We start from the raw sequence: 27512 nt of genomic DNA on the forward strand, positions 1-27512 counted from the left end.
ATCATGATAGCAATACTTTCTATTGAATATTTCCATCATGTTCTCTCTAGTAAATATAGTCTAAACATTGAGTCTCTGGAAATGTTTAATTATTAATAATTTCCTAGGGTTTGACTTTTTTCAGTGTTGCCTTCTCTTATTTTTTCCTGGTTTAGATGTTCTGAAATATCCAAATCTATTATTTTAGGGATGAAATTTTAAGGCTATGTCTTTGTCTTCATCATCATGGCCATTTAACTAAACTCGCAAGTCATTTCAGTCTAAACATTCAGGAAAATGGATTTAGTCCTCAAAAGCAATTGTCATTCTGTGATTGCTTCTCCACAGCCTGCCGTGGCTAACCACTTGCCAATAAAAATTGAAGAAGATGCAGCTCTTACCTTTGTAGAGCTCATCATCTTGCCAACAAATTAGTTAGTGTTATGGATTGAATGGTGTCTTCTCACACTTCATATGGTGAAGTTCTAGGTCCCAGTACTTCAGAATGTGACTGTATTTGGAGGTAGGACCTTCAAATATGTGACTACATTAAAATGATGCCATTAGAGTGAACCCTAATCCAATCTGACTGGTGTCCTTATAGGAAGAGGAAATTTGAACACACAGAGACATCGCAGATGTGGACGCACAAAGAAAATACCATGTGAAGACAAAGCAAGAAGGCCACCATGTACAAGCTAAGGAGAGAGGCCTCAGAAGGAACCAAACTTTCTCACGCCTTGATCTTATACTTCCAGACTCCAGAGCTGTGAGAAAGTAACTTTTTATTGTTTAAGCCACACAGTCTGTGGTAGTTTTTATGACAGCCCTAGAAACTAATGTGTTTACCATAACTAAATATTCACAATATCTATCAGTTAGGGTTATGTTCAGGTATGAGGAGCATAAAACTCAAAGTAACAGTGGTTTTATGAGATAAGTTATTGTTCTCTCATATGAAAGTTCAGATTACAAAAAGCACAGAACTGTCATGGCATCTCTGGTCCATGATATGCATTTGAGATCCCAGTTCCTTCAAGTCTATCACTCTGCCATATTGAGTATGTTGCCTTTACCTTTATGTTTCAATACTGTGACATCTGTATTCCAGACACAAGGATGGAGGAGAACTTGAAGTAGAGAAGGCAAAGTTGTCAATGGAAGAAGAACCCTGGAAGCTGCTTCATATTATTTCTGCTTATGTAGCATTGCAAATAACTGTGACTCGTGGCTACATTTAGATATAAGGAAGGTTGGCAGTGTAATATTTAGCTCAGCTAAAAAGTGTACTACTATGAAAAAAGTGGATACTGGAGAAAGAAACAAGTTGTAGCCTCTGATGCACTCTACTGCATTGACTATCCAAATGACATTGCTCACCCTTCCTTCCAAACATAGAACATATTTCACTCATTCCCAAGAGAGAAGACCCAATTTTCCATTTAGTTACTGTGTTCATCTCAAAGTTCAAGATATCTGGTGACACACCTTTTTTTAAAAAATCTTTATTGGAGTATAATTGCTTTACAATGGTGTGGTAGTTTCTGCTTTATAACAAAGTGAATCAGTTATACATACACATATGTTCCCATATCTCTTCCTTCTTGCATCTCCCTCCCTCCCACCCTCCATATCCCACCCTTCTAGGTGGCCACAAAGCACCGAGCTGATCTCCCTGTGCTATGTGGCTGCTTCCCACTAGCTATCTATTTTACGTTTGCTAGTGTATATATGTCCATGCCACTCTCTCGCTTTGTCACAGCTTACCCCTCCCTCTCCTTACACACATATATATGGTATTTAAGAAAAAAATGTCATGATGACACACCTTTTAAAAATCACATTCAGATGTGATTCATTGTGTTCTGGCCACCTATAAACTAAGAAATAAGTTCATTGTGCTTTGGTCACCCATAAACTAAGAGAAAATTCATCTGACCTCGCACTCACCATCCAGTATACAATTGTAGAGAAGAAACAGAATAGTTGCAACAAAAACTCACATATATAAAAGGAGAGAATGAGAACTATTCAGAAGTTACTCATCCACAGCAATGATCAAATCATTTGGGGCAGAAGTTGTAAACATCCTGAACAGAAGCATAGAAGTATGAAATTAAATTTTATGAATGGAACAGTTATTTCATATAGCTGAGTAGTGATTTCAATGAACTGACCAGTTTATTTAAGTGTTCATAAATAACAACTGAATTATCCCTTGATCAGTCTATTTCAAATGATTTTAAAAGTTAATACAATTTCTGATCCAACATAAAAGAAAAGGAAGAGAATGAAAATTACAGATTGCCTATTATATTCATTCATTCAACAAATTAAAAAATAATGATTTACTGCTATTCTGGACATTGGGGATAGAGTGAAGAAAACTGGTAAAGTGCATGCTTTCATGGAGTTTATTCTAACAACGAGAGATAGTCAATAAACAAAAACATAGTTAAGTATATGTTGTACCATGTTTTAAGTGCTATAGAGAAAAATAAAGCTTGATATAGGTCTTAGGAAGAGCCAGGTTGGGGTGGTTAGTGGTGGTAGTGTTTTAAACAGAGTTGTTAAGGAATATTTGAGTAGAGACCCAAAGAGACTGTGAAAGGTTGCATTTCAGTCTTAAGAATCATAGATAATTATATATCTATTATATATATATTTATATATATAATAAATATATATATAAATTTATACATATATATATATATATATATATATATATATATATATATATATATATATATATATATATATATACACACACATCTTATTCACCCTTCAGAACATTGCTGTCATAAACATCAATTGTCTGGATTATAATCTTACAGAGGAGGAAAAGAAGAGGGAAGATGGGAAAACTATACTTAAAGAAAACAAGTGTCATATATCAAGGTGATCCAAAGACTAGATCTATACTCAGGTCTTATCACCTGCTGTACTTTCAACCTGTCTCAATTCCTCAGATACTGTTTAGATGCATTTTGAAATTTTTATGCTTATGTCATTTATAAAATACACAAAAATTTTATTTTTTTAAGGCAAACATTACCCTTCTATATTTTATTATGGGTGGACAAAGAAATATGGGCAGTACTGAACAGGGGCATAAGGCTTTAGAAGCAGATTGAAGGTGGATCCTAGGCCTACAACCTACCCATTGTGAGAATTTAGTCAAGTTGGTTTGAGTCTCAGTTTTCCAGGCTATTAAAATGGGTTAACACCTACTTATCTTAAAGCTTTTAGGAAATTCAACATAAGCATTAATATTAAGGCTCTAGAATCCTACCTGGTAGATGCTCAGTGGTGATGCCCTTGCCCTTTTCCACAACATATCTAAAAACCACTTTAAAATTTTTGAAAAGTTAATAAAACCTAAAAAATATCATTCATAAGAATATAAACTTAATTAAGTTTGATGTAAATAATAAGGTGTTGAAAAGGGAATTTTGGAGTCAGGCAGACCTAGAGTTTCCTCCCTGTTCCATTACTTAATAATATGTGTCTGGTATGTAGTCAGGCAGTTTAGCTGCATTCTTGCTTGATTCTCACAGCACTCCTGTGAGTTCAGTCTTATTCTATTTTACTGATGTGAAATAGACTCAGAGAGGTTAAGTGATATATCCGTGATCACAAAGCAGCAAATATGGTATTAGAATCCATGCCTATTCAATACAAACCCATGTTTTTTCTATTGTATTTATTGTACTGCCATTACAGCTATCAGTTGGTAGATCAGATAAGCATTGTCATATTGTCTACTTTAGTTCTCTAAAGTCTTAAGAGATCTAGTAGTACAATGAGAGGTTGGATCAAAGGAATACCCATCAATTTTAATTTCTGATTCTTACATACCACTGAAGGGTTTTCCATCTTTTGAGTCACTTTTTAATTGTCCATGACATAAGTTATATGTTTGTCACATTTCAGGGGAAACATCCCAGTTCATCTTTGACATTCTGAATTTCTTCACTGGTTCCCAGTTTGTTGATTGTGTCACAAAGTTTTCTCAGAGTTGGATTAGTCTGGCAGTGGAATGGGATCATGCAAATGTAGGTGGATATTCTCTACAATAAAATGTAAGTGCCCTTGAAATCAGCTTATAAGAGTTTTAATTCTTTCCATCACAATATTTTGGACAATTATTTTGATTTTTTAAGGCAAATGTCTCAGTGATCACATTTTCAACAATCACATTTGTCTCTGGATATATATTGCTGCAGGAAGGAGACTTTGTTGAGGAATACCAATATCCTTAGTATGAGTACTTCAATTTACTTATGAAAAAATAAATGCTTGGGGCTTCCTACCACTTTATTGATTCCATGTGTATTACTGTGCCTATTTTTAAAAGCATTCTTTGAGTGTACATCGTTAGGTTCTTTGAAAGCAAGGGAATAAATGTAAAAATGTTCAAAATTAGTAGTAGCTTCGCTGGACCACCACCTTATTTTTCTGAGAGTGTTTGTATAGGGGTCTCCATAGGAGTTATGTCAATTAACTACAAGATTTGGAGTTTTAGAAAGGCAATACAGAATTTTAACAACACCAATATCAAAATAATTCCCATTCTATCTGAAAAATTAAAAACTCATGAAGATTATCACATACGGATTTGGTGAGATAGGGTTTTGTTGTCTTTTCCTAAAAACAGAATAGGAAGAAAACCCACTAAACTTTCTCTCAGGGTTTCATACTTAATCAACTGAAAATTTTACATTTTCAAGAGAAATCATGTTTGATCTAAGAAGACTTATAACACTGAATCATTTTTTCCAACACTTGACATTGTTTGTTATCAATATCAAAATTTCTTAGTTTTTTAAAAAGCTTTCTCTTAATTTTTAATTTTTATAAATTATGATTCTTGTCTTGCTCACTGTCATTCGAAACTGAAAATGTACCAGTGTCTTTAACAATACCAGTAACAGACTTTGTAAATAATCAACTAATACTGTCCATAACAGTTCAATACTGAGTTATAATTGTAAATTCAGTGAGCACTTCTCCCATCTATAGTTTACTCTAAGTTATACAACATACTTTTGTAAAATAAGAATAAATTGGAGTTTTTCCTTTGTTAGTTACCATATTTCTGACTCAAAAAAGTAAGGATATAGCTTGGCAAAAATTATAATAGTGATTATTTATTGGATGCCCACTATATGACAAGTGCTTTCCTAATAATACTTCATATAATCCCCACAGCAGCCTGTGTGAAAAGTATTATTATATCCATTTTACAGATAATAAAATTGAGGGTTTTAGAGGTTTATAACTTTTCCAAGTACATATGGCTAATAGGCAGTAGAGCCAGAATTTAAACCCAGATATATTTGTTTCCAAAGCCTGTTTTCTTTCATTGGATGAAATTTCTTCCTTAGATTACTTTAAATGAGAAAAGTCCTGAAGAATTCAAGACATATGTTCTTTATAAGTCTGGGTTATTATTTTTTTTAGCTGCTTTGTCCTTTGAAAACTGAACTTTCATTTATCATCAAAATTAAAACTACTGTTTATTTTTCATAAACTTAACTTTTTTTCTGGGCCTCTTCTGTTTTAGTGGCCTCTTGATTGTAAAATTGGAAAAAAGGAGGGAAGAACTGTGGTATCACTTCTAGGAATTTTGTCACATGTCATTATCTTCACTTGAATTAAAAATTGTATATTTTAATCTCTTCAGTTTTTATGTATGTCTCTATTCTATCGTCCTTAATGTAAATTATTTAATGTAAACCTGGGTCTTTATTAAGCACATTGTACTAAAAAGTTCCTATTTGTCTTGAGAATTACTAAACTATATTGCATCTTTATGAAGAAGTACATATTTCTCAGGGAAATAATTCTTTTAAAAAGCTTAAAATCCATAACCATGGGGAAAAATTCCAGTTGGTTAAATACAGGGAATTGAAAGTCTATTCCAAGAATGCCTTTTGGCATCAGACCCATGGCATGTTCATTTTATTGTAAAATAGATAAAATTTCAGTCTTGTAAATTTATTGTCTCTTAGTAATCTACTGAGAAGTGAGCAAGTGTCAATGACCATGCTGTCTTTAGTTAAATGATTCACCTCAGGTGTACTATTTACTGTTAAACACAGCATTGTGCTTGCCAGAATGGAAATTGATCTAGTGAGAGATTACAGAAGAAATGGTGATGTTTTCCTACATAGTTTGTTTTCTTCTATCACTAACCTGATTTTTTTATTTTAATTTTTTTAAACATCATTTTTTAACATTTTTATTGGAGTATTATTGCTTTACATTGTTGTGTTAGTTGCTGCTGTATAGCAAAGTGAATCAGCTATACGTATACTTACATCCCCATATCCCCTCCCTTTTGCGTCTCCCTCCCACCTTCCCTATCTCACTCTTTTAGGTGGTCACAAAGCACTGAGCTGATCTCCCTGTGCTATGTGGCTACTTCCCACTAGCTATCTATTTGAAATATTACTAACCTGAATTTGTATCTTGTTTCTTACAGACATTTTGCAAAACACGAGAAAAAAATACTAAGTAAATCATTTTGTGTTTTGAGGGTCTCCTTCATCCATTCTTGGGTCTTACTGTCTAACTCAACCTGGTTCTCAGTTCAGCCAAAAGCATGATGCTTCACTGTCCAGTCTTCACTCCCTTATCATTTCTTACTGTGAGCAATACTCACCCAGTGTACAGGTAACTGCATGCCAGACGTGATTTATAGATATTAAAAACTCCTCTGCCTAAATAGCTCCCATTGTCAAGAAGTCTGATATGAATTTTTTCTTTAACAATTCTTTTGAGTTGTTGAAGAAGTATTTCAAATGCAAATGTTATATGGGTAGAGTAACGTATTATAAGACATTAAATTTCTTCTTATTTTATTAATTAATACAATGTTGGAACATCTACTATATGATAAAGTACATGGCTTGTCGCTGTGGGGTGAAAGACAAATTAAAAAAGAAAAGAGTCTCAGTATTCAAGAAATTTAATTGAGGGGTTAAGATAACTCCAGCCACCTGACTGCAAACCTGAACAATAACATGGACAAGACTGGGTGAACTACTTCTTTGGAGGAGGTCTAGGGTCAGCAATGGAGGGACAGTATAATGGTATTGTGTAACATTGTATGTGTGTGTGTGTGTGTGTGTGTGTGTGCATTGCATCCTAAGTGAGAGAGAATGAGGCCCCAACACAACCTACCAAGCACTTGTTCTGGTTGTAAGTGCTGTTGCACTCATCCATAATCACATATTGCTTGTTGATTCTGCCATTCCAGGAAGTTGAATGACTTCTGCCTAATAGACTTTATAGAAGGCTGGGTGGTCACTGGAGTGAAAAATATGCTGTATGTACTGAGATTGGTGACAAAAAAGTTAGAAAATAAAATTTTTTATTATGATTTGCCTTGTCTTTGATCCCTTTCCATCTATTCTATGTGCCTGAGACAGCCTGAGAACCTTTACTAAACTCTAGACTTCTTTTACTTATAAACAGGACTTAAAAATATGTTCCCCATTGAAATGTAAAATGGTGCAGGCTCTGTGGAAAATAGTATGGTGGTTCCTCAAGAAATTAAACATAAAATTACCATAAGTTCAGTAATTTTGCTTCTGAGTATATACAAAAAGAATTGAAATCAGGGACTTGAACAGCTATTTATACATCAATGTTCATAGCAGCATTATTCACAATAGCTAAAATTTACAAACAACTCAAATGTTGATTGACAGATGAGTAGATAAACAAAATGTGGTGTATATACACAATAGACTACTATTCAGCCTTAAAAAAGAAATGAAATTCTGACACATGCTACAACATGGATTAACATTAGGCTAAGTGAAATAAGCTAGATACAAGAGGACACATTTTGTATGATTCCACTTATATGAGGTACCCAGAGTAGTCAAACTCATAGATATAACAAGTATAATGGTGGTTGCCAGGGCCTAGGGAGAAGGGGAAATGGAGTTATTATTTAATGAGTATGGAGTTTCAGTTTGGGATGATGAAACAGTTCTGGAGATGGGTGGTGATGATGGTTGCACAACAATGTGAATGTACTTAATGCAGTGAAGCTGTGCACTTAAAAATGGTTAAAATGGTAAATGTTATATGTATTTTATCACAATAAGGAATTTAAAAAAATTAAAAACAGGTTTCCCCAAGTGTTCTCTGAGTAAGCAGAAAATTCCATGACACACCTGCATTATAAATTTTACATAGAGACATAAATCTATATGTTTACAAATTATTCCTTGAAGACAAAGCCTACCATTTTTTTCTTCACAATTAAATACTCTTTTTGAAGCCATGGAAGTATACAGAATGTATATAGTTCTTACCTTCAAACAGTTTATAAACTTGTTAGGTAGACAATAGTAAAACACAGAATGAACAAAGAAAACTTAAGATACAATATGTCAAACATCACATTTAACAGTGATAAACTTTGAGGACCATAATTACTGTGTAGTTCAAAAGAAAGTTATATTAATAATTAGACTTGAGTTACAGGAAATAATTTTATGGAAGAAATGATGGCTAGGTTGGGCTTGAAGAATGAATAATATTTGTATGGCTGGAAAGGTTATAGCATGGCATTTTAAGTCATGGGAAGACAATAGAAGTAAAATTATGGGACAGAGATCAAGATGGTGGAGTAAGAGGACATGGAGCTCACCTTCACCCACAAACACATCAAACATGCATCTACATGTGGAAAATCCTCACTGAAAACTAGTTGGAAACTAGCAAATGACCCCTGTACAACCAAACTGTAAGAAAGATACACACGTGCTTGGGTAGGAAGGGAAGAAAAGCAATCATGTAGGGACCTGTGCCCTAGGAGGGGACTCAGAGGAAAAGGGAGATTACATGAGCTGACACTTGCCCTGGAGAGTGAGTGGGTTGAACCACAGACTGGGTGTCCCAGTCTTGGGGTCATAAGCAGAGGAGACAAGCTCCATAGGCTGATTGGAGGACCACTGAGTCAGATAGAATAGCTGGAGAAACCACTATTCTGCTCATGAGGAGCACCTGAGTGCTGACTAGCCCCCAAGGCAGAGGGGAGAAAGATCTGTCCTAGCTTTTGCTGGGTTTCCTGCGACTACCTCACCACCTCCCCAGCCTGAGAAGAGTGAACACTCTGGTCCCACCCACTCCATTCCACAGTGTGGCACTGAATCTGGGGCAGCCAGGACAGGGGAAAGGACTCAACCATGGGATGCAGAGGGACTCAGTCCCAGGGTGGAGCCTGGGTGGGCAACAGTGGCCTTTGTTGGAGCTTTCTCAGGCAGCACCCCAGGAGCCCCCAGAACTTTGATGGCAGCTGCTATACCACAGCTAGCTCCCTCCCCAACATAAGTGTAGAGTACACATGGGTCCCTGATTGCCCTGTGGAGCAGTTCCACAAGACTGGGTGGTGGGGGCAGTGGGCAGTGATCAGCTGTGAGAGATAAAATGGGCTCACCACCTGAGGCTGCAATTGAGCAGAACCACAGATGCCTACATAGGCAGTGCATAAGACCTCTGTCTATGCTTGGGCCCCTCTTGCTTCAGCACTCCCGTCCTCAGGAACAAAGGTCCTGGTGCAGGGGGAGGGAAAGTCACGCACTTAAAGGGCATAGAGAGAGCTGGAGCCTGACCTCAGGAATTCTGCTTCAGCAACTTGAGATAGACCCTACTCCTGACAGGTTGGTGATGGCCATTGAGCAGAAAGGAAATCCCACCTCACACCTGGCACCAGCTCTAACAATTCCATCTCCAGGCCCGCCCCATACCAAGGTTATAGCTGCCAGCATACCCTGAGAAAAGATGTGCCTGGGGACCATGTCAAATCCAGCCTTCCCACCAAAGACATTGGGCACACACAATCTGTATAGAAACACTCCCACATAAGGACACCCCTTCAAGACCATAACAGGTAACTGTTTCACCTAAATTCATAGAGGCATAGAAAATTAAACAAAATGAAAAGGCAGAGGAACTACTCTCAATTGAAAGATCAAGAGGAAACCCTTGAAAAAAATAAATAATGAAACAGAGGTTTAACCAGATAAAGATTTCAAAACATTGGTAATAAAAGTGTTAAGTGAATTAGGGAAAATAATTGTTCTAATCACTGAATATTTAAACAAGGAACTAGAAAAAAATACCCAATCAGAAATGAAGAATTCAATACCTGAAATAAAAAAAACACACTAGAAGGAATGAAGAGCAGACTAAGTGATACAGAAGAACACATAAGTTATCTGGAATATACAGTAATGGAAATCACCCAATCAGAACAGCAGAAAGAAGAATAAATTTAAAAAATGAAAGCAACCTAAGAGATGTCTAATTAACATTAAACATTCAAAACATTTACATTATAGGAGTTCCAGAAGGAGAAGAGACAGAGGGAGATTAAAAATGTATTTGAGGAAATTATGGCTGAAAACTTCCCAAACCTGTAGAAGGAAACAGATATCCAGGTAGAGGAAGCACAGAGGGTCCCAAATAAGACAAATCCAAACAGACCTATGCAAAGACATTTCATAATCAAAATGGCATATATTAAAGATAAAGAGAGAATTCTAAAGGCAGCAAGAGAAAAAGAGTCATATAAAAGGGAATCCCCATAAGGTTGTCAGCCAACTTCTCTGCAGAAACTTTACAGGCCAGAAGGGAGTGGTATGATATATTCAAAGTACTGAAAGCAAAAAAACTTGCAACCTAGGGTTCTCTACCCAGCAATGTTTAGAATAGAAGGAGAGATAATATCTTCTCAGATAAGCAAAAACTAAAAGAACTCATCAATACTAAACGTACCCTAAATGAAATATTGAAGGGTCTTCTCTAAATGGAAAAATAAGGAAGAATCTATAGGAAAAGGAATATCCCACTAGGAAAGACAAATATATAGTAAGAATTGAGGATCGACAACTTAAAAAGGCCAGTACATAGATTAAAAGACAAAAATTGTAAAAGCAACCATAATTATAATAAATAGTTAAGGGTTAAACATTAAGATGTAAAATATGACATCAAAAACACAAATGTGGGGGAGGGGAGTAAAAAATGTAGGTCTCCTAGAATGTGTTTGAACTTAAATGACTACCAGTTTAAAATAAGTAGATATATTATCATATATAACATATACAAACCCATGGTAACCACAAGTCAAAAACGTATAATAGATATACAAAAACCCAAAAGGAAAGAACACAAGTATACTACTAAAGAAAATCATCAAACCACAAGGGAAGAAACAAAAAGAAGAACAGAGAAGAACTAAAAAAAAAAAAGGAAGACAAGTAATAAAATGGCAATAAGTACATACCAATCAATTATTACTTTAAATGTAAGTGGACTAAATGCTCTGATCAAAAGACATAGGGTGGCTGATTGGATAAAAAAAATGAACCTTCAGTATGCTGTCTACAAGAAACTCATTTCAGGGCTAAAGACACACACAAACTGATAGTGAACAGATGGAAAAATATTTCATGCAAATAGAAATGACAAGAAAGCCAGGGCTAGCAATACTCATATAAGGCAAAATAGACTTTAAAACAAGGGCAATAACAAAAGACACAGAAGGGTATTATGTAATGATAAAGGAATCAATACAATAAATGCATATTATACTCCATAACATTAACATATATGTACCCAATATAGGAGAACCTAAATATATAAAGCAAATATCAGAAGAAATAAAGGGAGAAATTGACAAAAATACAATAACTGTAGGGGACTTTAACAATCCACTTACATCATTGGACAGTTCATACAGACATAAAATCAATAAGGCAAAAGCAGTCTTAAATGACACAATAGACCAATTGGACTTAATAGATGTCTACAGAACATTCCATTCAAAACCAGCAGAATACACATTCTTTTCAATTGCACATGGGTCATTCCCTTGCATAGATCACATGATAGTCCAGAAAACAAGTCTCAAAAAATTTAAAAAGTTAGAAATTATATTAAGCTTTTTTTTCTGACCATGATGGTATGAAATGAGAAATCTACTGCAGAAATAAAAATGGGAAAAGAATAAACAGGTGAAGACTAAACAACATGCTACTAAAAAACCAATGGGTCAATGATGAAATCAAAGAGGAAATCAGAAACTACTTTGAGACAAATGAAAATGGAAACACAACTTTCCAAAATCTGTGGGCTACAGAAAAAACAGTTCTAACAGGGAAGTTCATAGCAATACAGGCTTTCCTCAAGAAAAAAGAAAAATCTCAAACATATGGCCCTAACTTACCACCTAAAGGAATAAACAAAAGAAGAGAAAACAAAGTCCAAAGTCAGAAGAAGGAGGAAATAATAAAGATCAGGGAGGAAATAAATAAAGTACAGATCAAAAAACAATAGAAAATATCAATGAAACCAAGAGCTGGGTTTTTGAAAAGAGAAACAAACTTGATAAACCTTTAGCCAGGCTCACCAAGAAGAAAAGAGAGACAACCTAAGCGAAATAAGTAATAAAACAGGAGAAATAACAACCAATACCACAGAGATATGAAAAATAATAAGACAATACTTTGAACAGTTATATGTCAACAAAGGGCAATCTAGAAGAAATGGACAAATTTCTACAAACATACAACCTGCATAGACTGTATCAAGAAGAAACAGACAATTTGAACAGACCAATCACTAGTAGTGAATTTTAATTTGTAATACTAATAATAAAAAAACTCCCAGAAAACAAAAGTCCAGGACTCGATAGCTTCACAGGGGAATTTTACCAAATATATGAAGAAGACGTAATACCTGTCCTTTTCAAACTATTCTGAAAAATTGAAGAGGATGGAACACTCCCAAGTTCATTCTATGAGGCCACCATTACACTGATACCAAAATCAGACAAAGACGCTACAAAAAAAGAAAATTACAGACCAGTATCTTTGATGAATATAGATGCAAAAATCTTCAGTAAAATATTAGCAAAACGAATCCAACAATATTTTAAAAGGATCAAATACCATGATCAAGTTGGATTTATTTCAGGGACACAAGGATTGTTCAACATTTGGAAATCAATCAATTTGATACACCACATTAACAACGGAAGGATAAAAATCACATGTTCATCTCAATAGATGCAGAAAAAGAACTCGACAAAATTCAACACTCATTCATGATAAAAACTCGAATTAAAGTGGATATAGTAAGAACATATCTCAATATAATAAAGGCCATTTTTTTGCCAAAGACAGGTAACAACTTATTCAATGGTGAAAAGATGAAAGCCTTTTCTCTAAATTCAGGAACAAAAGAAGGATTCCCACTCTCACCATTTCTATTTAACACAGTATTTGAAGTTGTAACCCCAGCAGTCATACAAGAAAAAGAAATAAAAAGCATCCAAATTGGAAGGGAAAAGTAAAACTGTCACTGTTTTCAAAATACATGGTATATTACATAGAAAACCCTAAAGTCTCCACCCCAAAACTCTTAGAACTAATAAACGAATTCAGCAGTTACAGGATACAAGATTAATATACAAAAATCCGTTGCACTTCTATACACTAAGAATTGATTCTTAGAAAAATATGTAAAAAAATCCCATTTAAAATTGTATCAAAAAGAATAAAATAACTAGGAATAAATTTAACCAAGGAGGTGAAAGACGTATACTCTGAAAACTATAAAACATTAATGAAGGAAATTGAGGATGATACAAAGAAATGGAAGGATATATCATGTTCGTGGATTGGAAGAATTAATACTGTTAAAATGGGTTTTCTACCCAAGCAATCTACAGATTTAATGTAATCCCTGTCAAAATACCCATGACATTTTTCACAGAACTAGAGCAAATAATCTTAAAATTCATATGGAACTAGAAAAGATCCCAAATTGACAAAGCAATCTTGATAAAAAAGAACAAAGCTGGATGTATCACCCTCCCAGACTTCTGACTATACCACAAAGCTACAGTAATCAAAACAGCATGGTATTGTCACACAGACACATAGATCCATGGAACAGAATAGAGAAGCCAAAAGTAATCGCCTGCCCCTATGGTCAGTTAATCTATGACAAAAGAGGTAAGAATATACAATGCAACAAAGACAGTCTTTTCAACAAATGGTACTGGGAAAACTGGACAGCTACATGTAAAACAGTGAGAGTAGAACATTTCCTCACACCACATGCAAAATAAGCTCAAAATGGTTTAAATACCTAAATGTAGGACCTGAAACCATGAAATTACTAGAAGAGGACACAGGCAGAACACTCTTTAACAATGAGTAGGCATATTATTTTGGATCTATCTCCTAAGGCAAAAGAAATAAAAGGAAAGATAAATACATGGGACCTAATTCAATTTAAAAGCTTTTACAAAAGATACCATTGACAAAATGAAAATACAACATACAGAATGGGAGAAAAGTTTGCAAATGATATAAGTGACAAGTGGTTACTATCCAAAATATAGAAACCGCTCACACAACTCAATATCAAAAAAAAAAACACAATCAAAAAATGGGCAGAAGACCTGAATAGACTTTTTTCCAAAAAAAGACATACAGATGGCTAACTGGCACATGAAAAGATACTCAGCATCAATAATTATTATAGAAATGCATATCAAAGCCACAATGAGATATCGCCTCACCCCTACCAGAATGGCTATCATCAAAATGTCTACAAATAACAAATGTTGGCAATGATGTGGAGAAAAGGGAACTCTTCTACATTATTTGTAGGAATGTAAATTGGTACAGTCACTATGGAAAGCAGTATGGAGGTTCCTCAAAAACTAAAAAAAGAACTACCATATGATCCAGCAATCCCACTCCAGGGTCTATATCTGCAAAAATTGAAAAAAAAAACTAATTCCAAAAGATACATGCATTCCAATGTTCACAGCAGCACTATTTACAATACCCAAGATATGGAAGTAACCCAAGTGTCCATCAGCAGATGAATGTATAAGGAAGATATGGTATATATATGCAATGGAATATTGCTCAGCCATAAGAAAAGGATGAAATTCTGCCATTTTCAGGAAAGTGGATGGATCTAGAGAATATTATGCTTAGTGAAATAAGTCAGACAGAAAGACAAATACTGTCTGATATCACTTATATTTGGAATCTAAAAAATTATACAAGTGAATGTACATGCAATACAGAAACATGGTCACAGATATATAAAACAAACTAGTGGTTCCCACTGGGGAGAGGGAAGGAAGGTGGGGAAATTAGGGATATGGGACTAAGAGATACAAACTACTATGTGTAAAATAGATGAGCAACAATGATATATTGTATACCACAGAGAATTATAGCCTTTTTTTGGTAATAACTTTTAATGGAGTATAAACTATAATAATACTAAATCACTGAAATTAATGTAATACTGTAAATCAAATGTATTTCAATTTAAAAAGTGAAGTAAAATACATGGGTAGGAATGACTTTGGCTTATCTGTAGGACAGTGAGAATAAGCACCTGACTAGATACTGGCAGTTTATTAGTGTTAAATGGTATCTAATTTTACCAGATATAGCTTCTCCCAACTTCCTTCTAAAATCTTTTGAGATTCACACACACAAACTCACAACAACACTTAAACCTGGCACAATAGTTGCCAAAAGTTTGAGAACATGTACACTATTAGGTTGTTGGAATTGAACCTAGAAACACAATTGATGGCCAACATATGCTAAGTTGCTAGGGATAGAACAAATTTGCTAGCCTGAAAGAAAATAGAGACCATTTTTGTCCTTTCCTCTATCTATTCTTTGGTTCAGAATTTGAAATTCTGTACTAACCATAAAACTGGGTGCAAATCTTTATACTGCACAGGTCCTGCTTTTTGAGTCTTCACCCCACCATATTCGTTCAGTCTCTATCAGTATCTCACTTTGTAAATCCTGTTAGAAACTACAACTCCCATGATGATTCAATCATGATGTAGGAAGGGACTTACAGTGATATATTAGTTCTGGGGTTTGTAGTTTCCTGAAGTAAAACACTATAGGCTAACATGGCAGATAACTATCTATCTCAAAAAACCCATGCTCTTTCCATAGTGTAGTGTTGTATTTGGAAAGCATCTGTCCATCCAAAAATTATATTCTTTGTCCTACTCATATATAGATATAGCCTTGCTCCTTGCCAAAAGAAGGTGAACAAAAGTGGTGTGTCATTTCCAGGCATAAGTGGTTAAGAAATAGACATTCCTCTCCACTCTGATTTTTCTATCTTCCAGCTGAAGGTGAAGGATTCTAAGGCCTTATGGGATGACAGTACCATCAGATGAGAGGAAACAGTTTCTAAATCTTTAAATAGAAGTTTATCCACTGAATATTCATCGAATAATTGTTTCAGCAAGAAATAAATGGGCACAATCCACTGAAATTTTAGAGTTTGTTTGTTATAGAAGATAGCATTTCTATAACGGATATAGCATGGATGGACAGAGTGTGGCATCTTTTAACAATGTGTGCTTATTTATATAATAAGATTCTTAGAGTATGGGGTTGGGAGAACAAGAGAAGATCTCCTCTCAGTCCAATATAACGTAACAGATAAAAAATAATAAAAGCCCATTAGACACTAGGAATTGGGCTAGTAATTAAGCATAGCAAACCTTGTTCAATATATAATCCTATATTTATCTCATGCATCCTGCTACATGTGTCACCTCATTTCACCCTCACAATCCTATAAGTTATGTAATAAAATCCTAGTTTTATAGATGAGGAAATAGAAATAACTCCCCAAATCACACAGCAAGGTGTGGAGCCAGAGTATGAATACCAGTGTTTCTTATTTCAAAGTCACTTTTAACTACTACTATCTAACAGTTCCTGTAAAAGAGTTGAGAACATGTTTTCCAACTGACAAATGGATAGAGAACAAAGTCAAGGGGTGTCCACATACACTAACTGTTAGAGTTTTTAGATTAGGTAGATTTATTTTCATTCAAGAATGAGTAAGATGCAAAATAGTCAACTTGGAGATGATTACTATGTAACTGATGTATATCAAACACGACTTGTGGGATATAATCAGAAAGCAGCTTTGTTTTTATTTCTTATGACCTCTTCAAATTTATTCTCTGAGATGAGCTATTCTCTTGCCCCTGGATAAAAATTAAGGAAATTTTCATAACTTTTATTGTTACTTTTAAGTAATAAGAGTCTCATTTCAGTAATTAATGTGTGTATCTTCAGCAGTGTAATAATAAAACTATAAACTTTATTCAAAGTGTCATTCTTTTCCCAGCTCAGACCTGCTGCCAGACTCACTAACTTGAATAGGAGAGGGAACACCTTTTCTCTACCTTGCATTTTCTTCCTCCTACTCTATCTTGTTAACTTTTTGACTTCTTCGTGGTAAGAGAAAGGCAGAAAGGGAGGAGGAAAAGGCCAGGAAAGGAGTCAATTTACTCTACTAGCATGAGAAGTAACAGGTACTCCCTTTAGGTGGTTAAGTTTAATTCGTTTTTCCACGGAATGCTTTATTACCTTCTTCAGAGACAACTTCATCACTGGAAATATCTCACAGTCCTCCTGATGCTTGTGAATGTATCTCCTCTGACTTTTTATTTATGGTTCCTTCTTCAAATCATAGGAATCTGACAATTCATCCCCTTATTGGGGACTGCTCTCCCATGGTCTCTCTTGGTCAAATTCTAAGTAACTGCATGCTGGCTCTTTCTTCTGTGTGGACTACATATACTCTATAGAATACATTCATATGTCCTTTTCCCCAACAAACTCTGGGAGTATAGGCGTTCTTCAAATGCAGCAACTTCTCTTTGCTCTGCATTAAGAGCAACTAACCAATAAGTCTTGCCCTTTAGATTGTCTAGGTGGTATGAGAAACACATCAATTCACTATCCATCAGGCTCCAGGGAACATATTTCAAACTCTTAATGTGATTCTGTTGAAGACTCTTTGCTTCAACTTGTGATGAGGAGCAAGAATCTCTCTCTACTTACACTTTAAGAAGATAGTACTCAGAACACATTAACAACTCTTTTCAAAAATCTCCTAAATTTCCAATCTTTTATCAAACTATCCAACTTCTTTTATAGGCATAAAATGGAGTATTCAACCAAGATCTTGAAACCAGTATTCAGCCACCTTTGTAACATCTACTTGGTGGACTTCCACAGTTGGAATATGGTATCTGATATTTCAAGACTTCAGCCCAAATTCAGACTTAAATATTTCCATTTTAACACCATATTACAAAAAATAACAAAATTAAACAAAACAACAACAGAACAAAGGCAAGAGGACTTTGAGAAGTACATGAGGAGATCTCAATTCTAAAAGTAACCTAATTCAAAAACAAGAAGAAGTATTTCTATAAAATATCATGGCTTCATATAGTAGTTACAAAAAGACATTGGGGAATCTAATTTTCCAAATGGGGATCTAATGTTCATTCCAAGTTTATAGACAATGAGATATCAAAAGAGCCAATCAAGGGGTCTTATCTGAATGTTTATCCTCCTGCCTTCTGAGGGAAATACTGGAGCAAGTTTTGAGAACTAAAATTTAGGTTTGTCAGATCATTAGGGTTTACAATTTTGACAAAATGAGAAGAAAAATTCCATCCCCAATTTCTAGTAGTACTATCCAAAAACACAGAATTATTTGTGAAAGGCCTATGAGTAGGAGAGAGAGTTTCTTTTTGCATGTGACAAAAAGCAGTTCATTCAAATAATCTTTGACCTAACTGTTCAAGAGCACAGAACTCATAAGAGTAAACTACTTTGGGGTGCCTAATTGTACTTACTGTTTGGAAAGACTACCTTGTCCAACTTTAAGGTCCACCTTAAAGTTGTTCACCTTAATGGTGAACAATGGGGTTTATGACACTGAAAGTGGAGACAGTGTAGTCAGTGGCTGTAGCTGTAGCCCTGACGTGATGAGGATACCATCAACAGTAGTACTGCTCACATTTTGTCAGCTACCTTGGCAATGGCAGACTATGTAGCTCCAGAAAAAGTCACCTACTAGAGCACAGTGTGTTATAATAATAATAGATAAGTTGAAAAGCTTCGGAAAAGCTTCAGCATCCACCAGGGTGGTATGACCCAGGACACGAAAAGGACTTGAGAGATTTGGTTAGAGTGACCATATCATTTATTCTTTAAAGTGAGGTACTTTTTAAGAGTGAAAGGGATATTAATAATTATGCCAGTACAACAGACATAAACTAAGACTTCCTGGGCTAACTGAGGCATATCATAGTCTAAGATTAGATGACAAAAAAGTTTTCTGGATTGAGGCTCTGAATCACTAACAATATAGCTGTTATCCATGTTTTTGGTGGCTTAAGATGTGAATGGCTAAAACATACACAGTGATGTCACTATATCTACTTTTAAGATGGGCACTTAGGAATCAATAAAGACCATCCCTTATTCTTACTCCCTCTTGTTCATTTATTTTCCAAGACATCCAGCTTCATTTTCAGCCATGAATTATCTATATCTATATGTTCTTATTCCACGTAAATTTAACATAATTTATAATCTGGCCTTGAATCAAAGTATTGAGTTGGCCAAAAAGTTCGTTCGGGTTTTTCCATAAGATGTTATGAAAAAGAAACTTTTTGGCCAACCCAATATATGAAAAATTTTGCTTATTTTAACTTGCTGCCTTTGAAAATCCTTTAGCTTTTCAATGATTTTCAAAGAGTTGATTAAGTTGATTTAGGTAGTATGAGCGGAGAGACAGGTGACTGGGTGGTTGGAAGAATAACAGCAAAGGCTATGGAGCTTAACAGTGATGTGAAGGATTATGAGAAGCTCTTACAGAGTTTGCAGAAGTGCAGCATCATTCAACTGAATTTAGTAACATTTAGTGCCCATTCTGTGCTACATATTATCTGTCCTTGGTGAATTTATAATCTGTTCAGGGAGACAAGAAATCTGCACATGAAAAATTAGTGCACAAAACAAGGTGATCAAATGTCAAAGTATGATTTCAGATAATTAATATTGCAATATAAGATTTTAACCATAATACACTATCCCCCCAAAAAAGTTCATCAGTTTGTAAACATGGCACTGTGACAGAAATGGCTACCTTTTCACGAGGAATCTATGCTCCTATATTTTCATAGTGTGAAGTTGCCACCTAGATATAGCTGCCCATCTTGCTACCATAAGCTTTGCATTCTGTTGTGACAATATGACTAGTTTTCACTAATGAAATATGGGCAAAAAATGATGTAAGTTTATTTAAAATGTTGTGTTAGTTTCTGCTGTACAGCAAAGTGTATCAGTTATATATATACATATATCCACTCTTTTTTAGATTCTTTTCCTATATAGGTCATTACAGAGTATTGTGAAGAGTTCCTGTGCTATCCATTAGGTCCTCATTAGTTATCTATTTTATACATAGTAGTGTGTATATGTCAGTCCCAATCTCCCAATTTATCCCTCCTCTCCTTTCCCTCCTGGTAACCATAATTTTATTTACTACAGCTGACTCTATTTTTGTTTTGTAAATAAGTTCATTTGTACCAATTTTTTTTAGATTCCACATATAAATGATATCATGTGGTATAAATCAACCATATTCCAATAAAAATTTAAAAATGTTGATCCAAGGGGGAAAAGTGATGTAGGTCACTTTGGGGAGAGTTTTTTCTTGATGAAGCTGGTGTGCTTTTGCTGCACTTATTTCCTCTAACTGCCAGCTGGATGCAAAGGATTCCAAGACCCCTGAAAGGAAACTAGGTCTCTGAATCACCATGTGCAAAAAAGCTATATGCTGACCAAGTACAACTTCATTTTGATATTACATTAATGAGAAATAAACTTTTATTTTGTTAAGCCATTGGAAACTTTCAGGGTTTCTTTGTTAAAGCAATTAATATTACCCTAAATATCAGAGGCATTAAGTTTTAAAGAGTCTTCACAAACAAGCCATCTCACAGTAACCTGGGATTTAATTGCTTACTGATTTGTAACCTCCATTATTCAATATAATTAGGAAATGTATTAGTTCCCCCCATCTTGTTTACCTGGTAATGAGTCTAAAAGAAAAGGAGAAAATACTGATCTTCTACATAACCCTTCAGTCTCCTCAACTATTTTAAATTATTTTGAAGCTGGCTGAATTCAACAGTTGACTTCTTTACTAGCAGGATGAAACAGTGAAACAGACTAGAGAAAAACCCCCAAGTGTTTGGAGTATAAATATATTCTGAGTAATTTAGAAGGGTAGTCCTTTTTGCCTGTACAAATGTATTTATCTTGTCTGATAAATGGTATATTAAATTCAGAATTTAGTATATGTACCTCATTCCACATAGCTCTGAATTCGAAAAGTTTAAAAATTCTTCTTTGCTTTTAGATACATTGCCAATAGCAATGGCAATGCCAATTAGATTTCCCTTAACCATGAGATTTTAGCTAAAAATTAGAGCATGGACTAAAGAGTTTTATCTTATTTGCTTAGCAATGAGATAGTATCAAAAGTGTTCAAGTAGTAGAATTTCTTGATGGGTGCTTGCTTCTAGCAGACTGATCTGGAAGGGTTGTCATATCAGATTGGAATTGATAGGAGAGTTACAGGAGATTACTGCAATAGTCTGGGCAAGAGATTATAAGCACATTTTACTAAGGTACATATAAGCAGATCTGAATAGAGGGAAATCTCATGTTTCTGTATTGGGTGACTTAAAATATAATTCTCTAAATATTAATCTTTAAATTTAACACAAGCTCAGTACAATTTGAATAAAATTTTCTGTTTATTTATATCTAGGAAAAAATAATTCTAAAGTTTATCTGAAAGAAAAAAGAGCTTTTAATAATAGATGGGCATTTTGGAATAAAAGTAATACTAGACTTACCCTACCACAGACTAAAATATATAGTTATAATAATTAAAAGTACACTAATAGTGTTTGAATAGGAAAGCAATTCATTGTGAGAAAATCAATAGAATACTAGAAATTGGCCCAAATACATGTTAGTTTATGATAAGGTAGTATTTAAAAAGCAGTATCAAAATGGAGAAATACTTTTGGAGCTAACTGCTATTTGGAAAAACTAAAATAAAATCAACTCATATTAATGAGGTAGAGCAATGTTTCCCAAGGCTTTGTTCCTGGACAATCAGCAGCAGTATTACCTCGGAATTTGTTAGCAGTGCAAATTCTCAAGCCCTACCCTAGAAACTCAGAACAGAAATTCTGAGGGTGGGTCCTGCAATCTGTGTTTTAACAAATTATCAAAGCGATTCTTAAGTAAGTTAAAGTTTGGGCACCACTAAGATATATTGTGCTGCAGTCACAAATCAACCCTGAAATTTCAGTGGCTTCACAAAAGTAAGGGTTACTTCTTGCTTAAACTACATGTCAGTTGTTAATTGGTAATGGCATCTCTGTTCCACATAGTCACTCAGGGACTCCTGTTGACAGAGGTACTAGTATCTGTAGTTGTACTCTCTGGAGTATATGACTTCCTTAGATACTGCAAAAGGGGAAGAGTTAGTTGTAGTTTAGTGAGCTGATCTCTTAATTATTTTCTACCACCCACTAGAACTAGTCATATGATCCTTGCTAACAATAAAGGGTCTGGGAAATGAGGGAGAGTAGTTGAAGTGTCTGGTGATCACTATTATATCTGCCAGAGAGCACTATATCAGACCTTATCCAAATATTGCTGATGGACAAAATATTTAAAGGAAAAAAATGAAATCATACTATAGGAATATATAGGTCAGTGTTTGTAAAATATCTGCTATGGGGAAAGTCTTTCTGAGTATGTAAATTAAAAAAAAAAAACATCAAAAATCAAAATGAAAAAGAGTGACAGATTTGACTGTATAGAACTCAATAGTATGTCAAAGTAAAAAACTTAAGAAGGAAGTAGGAAACTACTTTTATATATATGACAAGTTAATAATATTAATATGTAAGGAGTTCTTAAATCAATAAGGAAAATAAAACATCCCAATAGAAATATGAGAAATTGGTATATTAAAAATATTTGCTCTCAATAATTATCAAGGGAATTAAAATTAAGAGAAGATAGCAGACTCTACCTCCAAAGTGTCAGAAGAAAATATATAATACAAAAGTGTTGGGGCTTCCCTGGTGGTACAATGGTTGGGAGTCTGCCTGCCAATTCAGGGGACGTGGGTTCGTGTCCCTGTCTGGGAAGATGCCATGTGGCGCAGAGTGGCTGAGCCCATGAGCCATGGCCACTGAGCCTGCACATCTGGATCCTGTGCTCCGCAATGGGAGAGGCCACAACAGTGAGAGTCCCGTGTACTGCAAGAAAAAAAAAAAGCGTTGACGAGAACATGGGCAACTTTCACCAATAACATCTGGGAGTGTAATTGGTACCAAAATTTTGAAAGGAATAGTGGCAGTATATATCAGAATCCTTAACATTGTGTGTACATTTTGAAATAGAAATTCCACTTCTAGGAATATTATCTTAGGAAAATTCTCAGGTGGGGTAAAAAGTTACAGGTACAAGTCTGTGATTCTTTGATGTAAGTAAAATAGGGGGAAATCTACATCTCTATCAGTTGATGATATAAATAATGTTGATGTACATTTATTGGTATTCACCATATATTATTAAATGAAGAAAACCAGTTTACAGAACAACATGCATAAGTCCCCCCCCATGTTTTTTTCCTTTACCTCATGCTCCTTGAATATGGACCTCAAAAATGGACCTTTGTTGGGGGGCCAACTGTCATACTGAGTTTTTTTCAAATGGCTCTTTAAGATGCTTCACGTCTTAGCTTAAATGTTACCTCCTCAGAGAGGCCTTTACTGACAATCTCATCTATATTATGTATCCCTGTCATTCCTCATTACAATGTGCTATTTATATCTCTCATGACACTAATCACAGTATGTAATTATTTTTGTTGCCTATTTCTTCCACTAGAAGATAAGTTTGGTGAGAGTAAACTTGTCTGTACACAGGCATATCCCTAGCAATTAACACAGTGCCTGGTGTGTAATATGAGTATCATAAAAAGTTAAGAGGTTGAAGGGAGGAAGGAATGGAGGAAAGAAAGAGGGAGGGAAGAAAGAGGGATGGAGGAAAATTCATATAGAAAAAGTCTGGAAGGATTTACACCAAGATACTGACCATGGTTATTTCTGAAAAGTGAGAAAGCAGATGATATTAATTGTTTTTAACAAGGCAACTCTGTTTTTTATGAATTTTTTTGTGTAATGAATTTGTGTTACTTTTAATAAGCAGAAAAAGAAGCAACATATTTTTATTTTGACAAGAAGAAAGGCTACGAAAAATAATGGGGACCTGAATTAAGATAGTAATAGTAGGAATGGGAAGGAAATGATGAATGTTAGGGACACTCTGGAGTTAGAATAAACAGGATTTAGAGGAGCATGAGGAGAGGAAGGGGTTGATGTTGCCAGTCACACTCTAAGTGGTATAATACAATTGAAAAGTGCTTCACAGTTTCTTTCCAGCTGATATGGTTCTCCTCTTAATTCTTCTTTTCAGGTCATTTTGGAGGGAATAGTATAACATATTTTGTCTCAAAAATATATTTCTGATGTTAATGGTGAAGGTTGGAAACTGATCAGGGAGAGGGACATTGAGGGTCTGGTCTAGAGTAGTGACTCTAGAGATAAGAAAGGGACAAATTGGGGAAAATTATGGAGAATAAATTCTTAGGTTTTAGTCACTCTGTGTGTGTGTGTGTGTGTGTGTGTGTGTGTGTGTTCTGAATACGGGGTCATAGGTAAGAAGAAGAAGGAGTATTTGATTATTGTCAAGTTTATTGCTTTTGCCACCTGGCAGAGAGTGGTAATGTTTCATGGAAAAAATATAGACTTAGAAGCATAAGTTTTTCTGATCTGTTTGTTTTAGGGGAGGAACCTGTATTACCTCAGTTTGGTAAATGATAGTTTAGAGGCAATAATGTCAAACTTCTGGCTTAAGCAGGGGATGCTACTGACTTATGATAGGGAACACAGGATGAGAATAAAAATTGGGAAGTTTTGTTCCCTTTGGGACACAAAAGTATAAATATTTACTACTGTCAACCCTTAAAACAAAAAAGATAAGTAGTTTAGCCAGCAAAATTGAGTTTATTCAGAAATAGCAGAGGAATTACAATTCTGAACATACAAACTATGGCAAACCATAGATAGGCAAGTTGGAGAACAAAGGAGAGGAGCATTCTTTTATAGAGGAAAGGAGGAAGTTGAGAGGGGTTGTTCTGAACAACGTTCATTGGAGGAGAGTGAGAGTTTGGGGTTGTGGTGCTTTCTCATTGGCTGGGCTGTTGTTGGGTAAGAAGAAAATCTTCCTTCTTCCTGCTGAATGAGGTATGTAAAGTAAGATGCATGTGTTGAGTGATCCCTGTTTGAGAGTTCCCCCTTCAGGGAACTTCTTAACTCCATTTTGATTGACTTCTTAACTCCTTTTTTTTTCATTTTCACACTGTTTAGTTAGATCTGTGTATCTGCAGCTCAAGGAAAAATTTGAGTCTGGAAATATTGATCATCAGGGGTCATCAACTTGTAGGTGTTAAATGAGCTAGAGATGTTTGGAGGTCACAACACTTAACCTGACCTTTCTCCAAAAATCTTAAATGTCTTCCTCTCCCCCTAATAATTTTAGATGCCTGCAATTGTCAAACGACCACACTGTTGAACGTATCCAGTGCTGCAACTGGGTCTGTTATGGACTACCACCTTTGTACTGTTGGAATAATTTTTGTGATTCCTGAGATTTGTTTCTCTATTCTTCCTTCTGCTTTGATGACTTCTTTTGGTTATCTAACACATGCAATTGGGAAAAAGCCAGAGTCATATTTCAATTGTATTTTGAGTTCTGAGATCATTCTGCAAAATTGGAATAAAAGAAATTAATCTTCAGTGTAACTTAGAAAATAATTCGTGGTCCACATGCATATGGTTAATAGTATATGATTTAGGTAGACATACAGTAAGGAAGGTTGATTTTAATTTTTAATACTGGTGCAAAGTTTGCTTAATGCTTCCAACCCTGTACTATTGGTTATATTACATATATCCCACTCCCCAGATTAGGACTCCAATAGTAAGGATGAAAAATTTCCAGGCAATACAATAAATAGTAAAGAATTAATAAGAAATGCTGTTTCAATAATGAAAAGCCTGACAAGAAGTACAGATGATATTTTCCTTTGATATAGCTTCCTGCTTCTTATCCAACCTAATGTTTATTAGGAGAAAATTGTTCCATTCATTTCCTGATGAAGAGTAATTTAGTTTAATAATAGTTTCATTTTATTCATTGATTGTCAGAAAAAAATATATTAGAAGCAAATAGTTTTTGCATTTCTCTAGTTACAGAATGCTTGTGTCCTGCCTACCCTCTTACTTTTTTATGGTAATTGTCTTTGCTCAGTTCTTCAAGCACAGCCCTAAAGGTCAAAACATTTCATTAAGCAAATACAGCCCTTCCCTCTCCACCTTCACCTTAAAGCCTTCCAGAATGATTGGTAGGAGGCATTTAGTTCCACATATAAGAGAAGTTACATGGCTCATTCTCTGTGAGGCCTTTGCAGGACTAGCAGCCTAGTTCATATTTTATCAAGAAGTGATTTAAAAATCATTATATCTCAATGAGTTGCCTTACATTGAGTATATAAATTGGTTTAAAACAACTAAGAATTACTAAAGCAAAAACCTTTCCTTGCTTAATTTTTCCTTCTTCCAGGATTATCTTTATTTTTTTCCCCACAGAATGTTATTCCTGGATTTGGGTATCTTATTACAGTAAACATTTGTTACCTAGGAAATTGTATACTTCATTATTAGATAAACATTCCATTGGTCCAAGAGATAATTCGTATTGTACCTGGATGTTTTCCCTTTATAATTCTCCTTGTTCATTTTGCTAAGACTTAAGTAAATAAAACAACAGAGACCATAATTTGTTTTCTCTCCACTTTCAATTCCCCAACCAGTTGAGCCGAATTTGAGTTAGATTAAAATCTTTCTAATAGTAAAATTACAGACTATAAACATTAGTTCACTCTTTCATCGTATTTGAAAATTTGCAGTCTTAAAAAATATAGAATAAAATTTAGGGAGGAAGGAATATTCTGCAATTGAGAGGAATTGTTACTGAATTATATTTAAGTTCTTAAAAAGCACCTCACTTTCTTTTCCTTTTGGTTAAATAAGGGAATTATTTAAGCCCCGCTTTCCCAGAGTGATGAAGGTATGCTATTAAACAAAGGAATACTTACTTTCCATAAATAATTCTAGTGCAGCTCTTGGATCTTCCATGCTAGACCTTGTCATGAGATTCCTGATCAAGTCTGAACTACATTAACTCTCAGATATACAAAATCAATTTGAACAACATTATGCCTTAGTTGGGAAAATGCTAAGTGACTTAACATGCATAGTAGTGGTGGCCTTCATTTGTTAATATTCTTTGTGCTTCCTATAAAGGGGACCCTTATCATCAGATGATTATCTGTTACCAGATTATATACCACATAGCTTATTTTAGTTCTCCTTTCAAAGTTTCAGGCTAGATGTCTTG

The sequence above is a fragment of the Mesoplodon bidens genome, assembly GCF_964165515.1.
Source record: "Mesoplodon bidens genome assembly, chromosome: X".
Taxonomy (NCBI): domain Eukaryota; kingdom Metazoa; phylum Chordata; class Mammalia; order Artiodactyla; family Ziphiidae; genus Mesoplodon; species Mesoplodon bidens.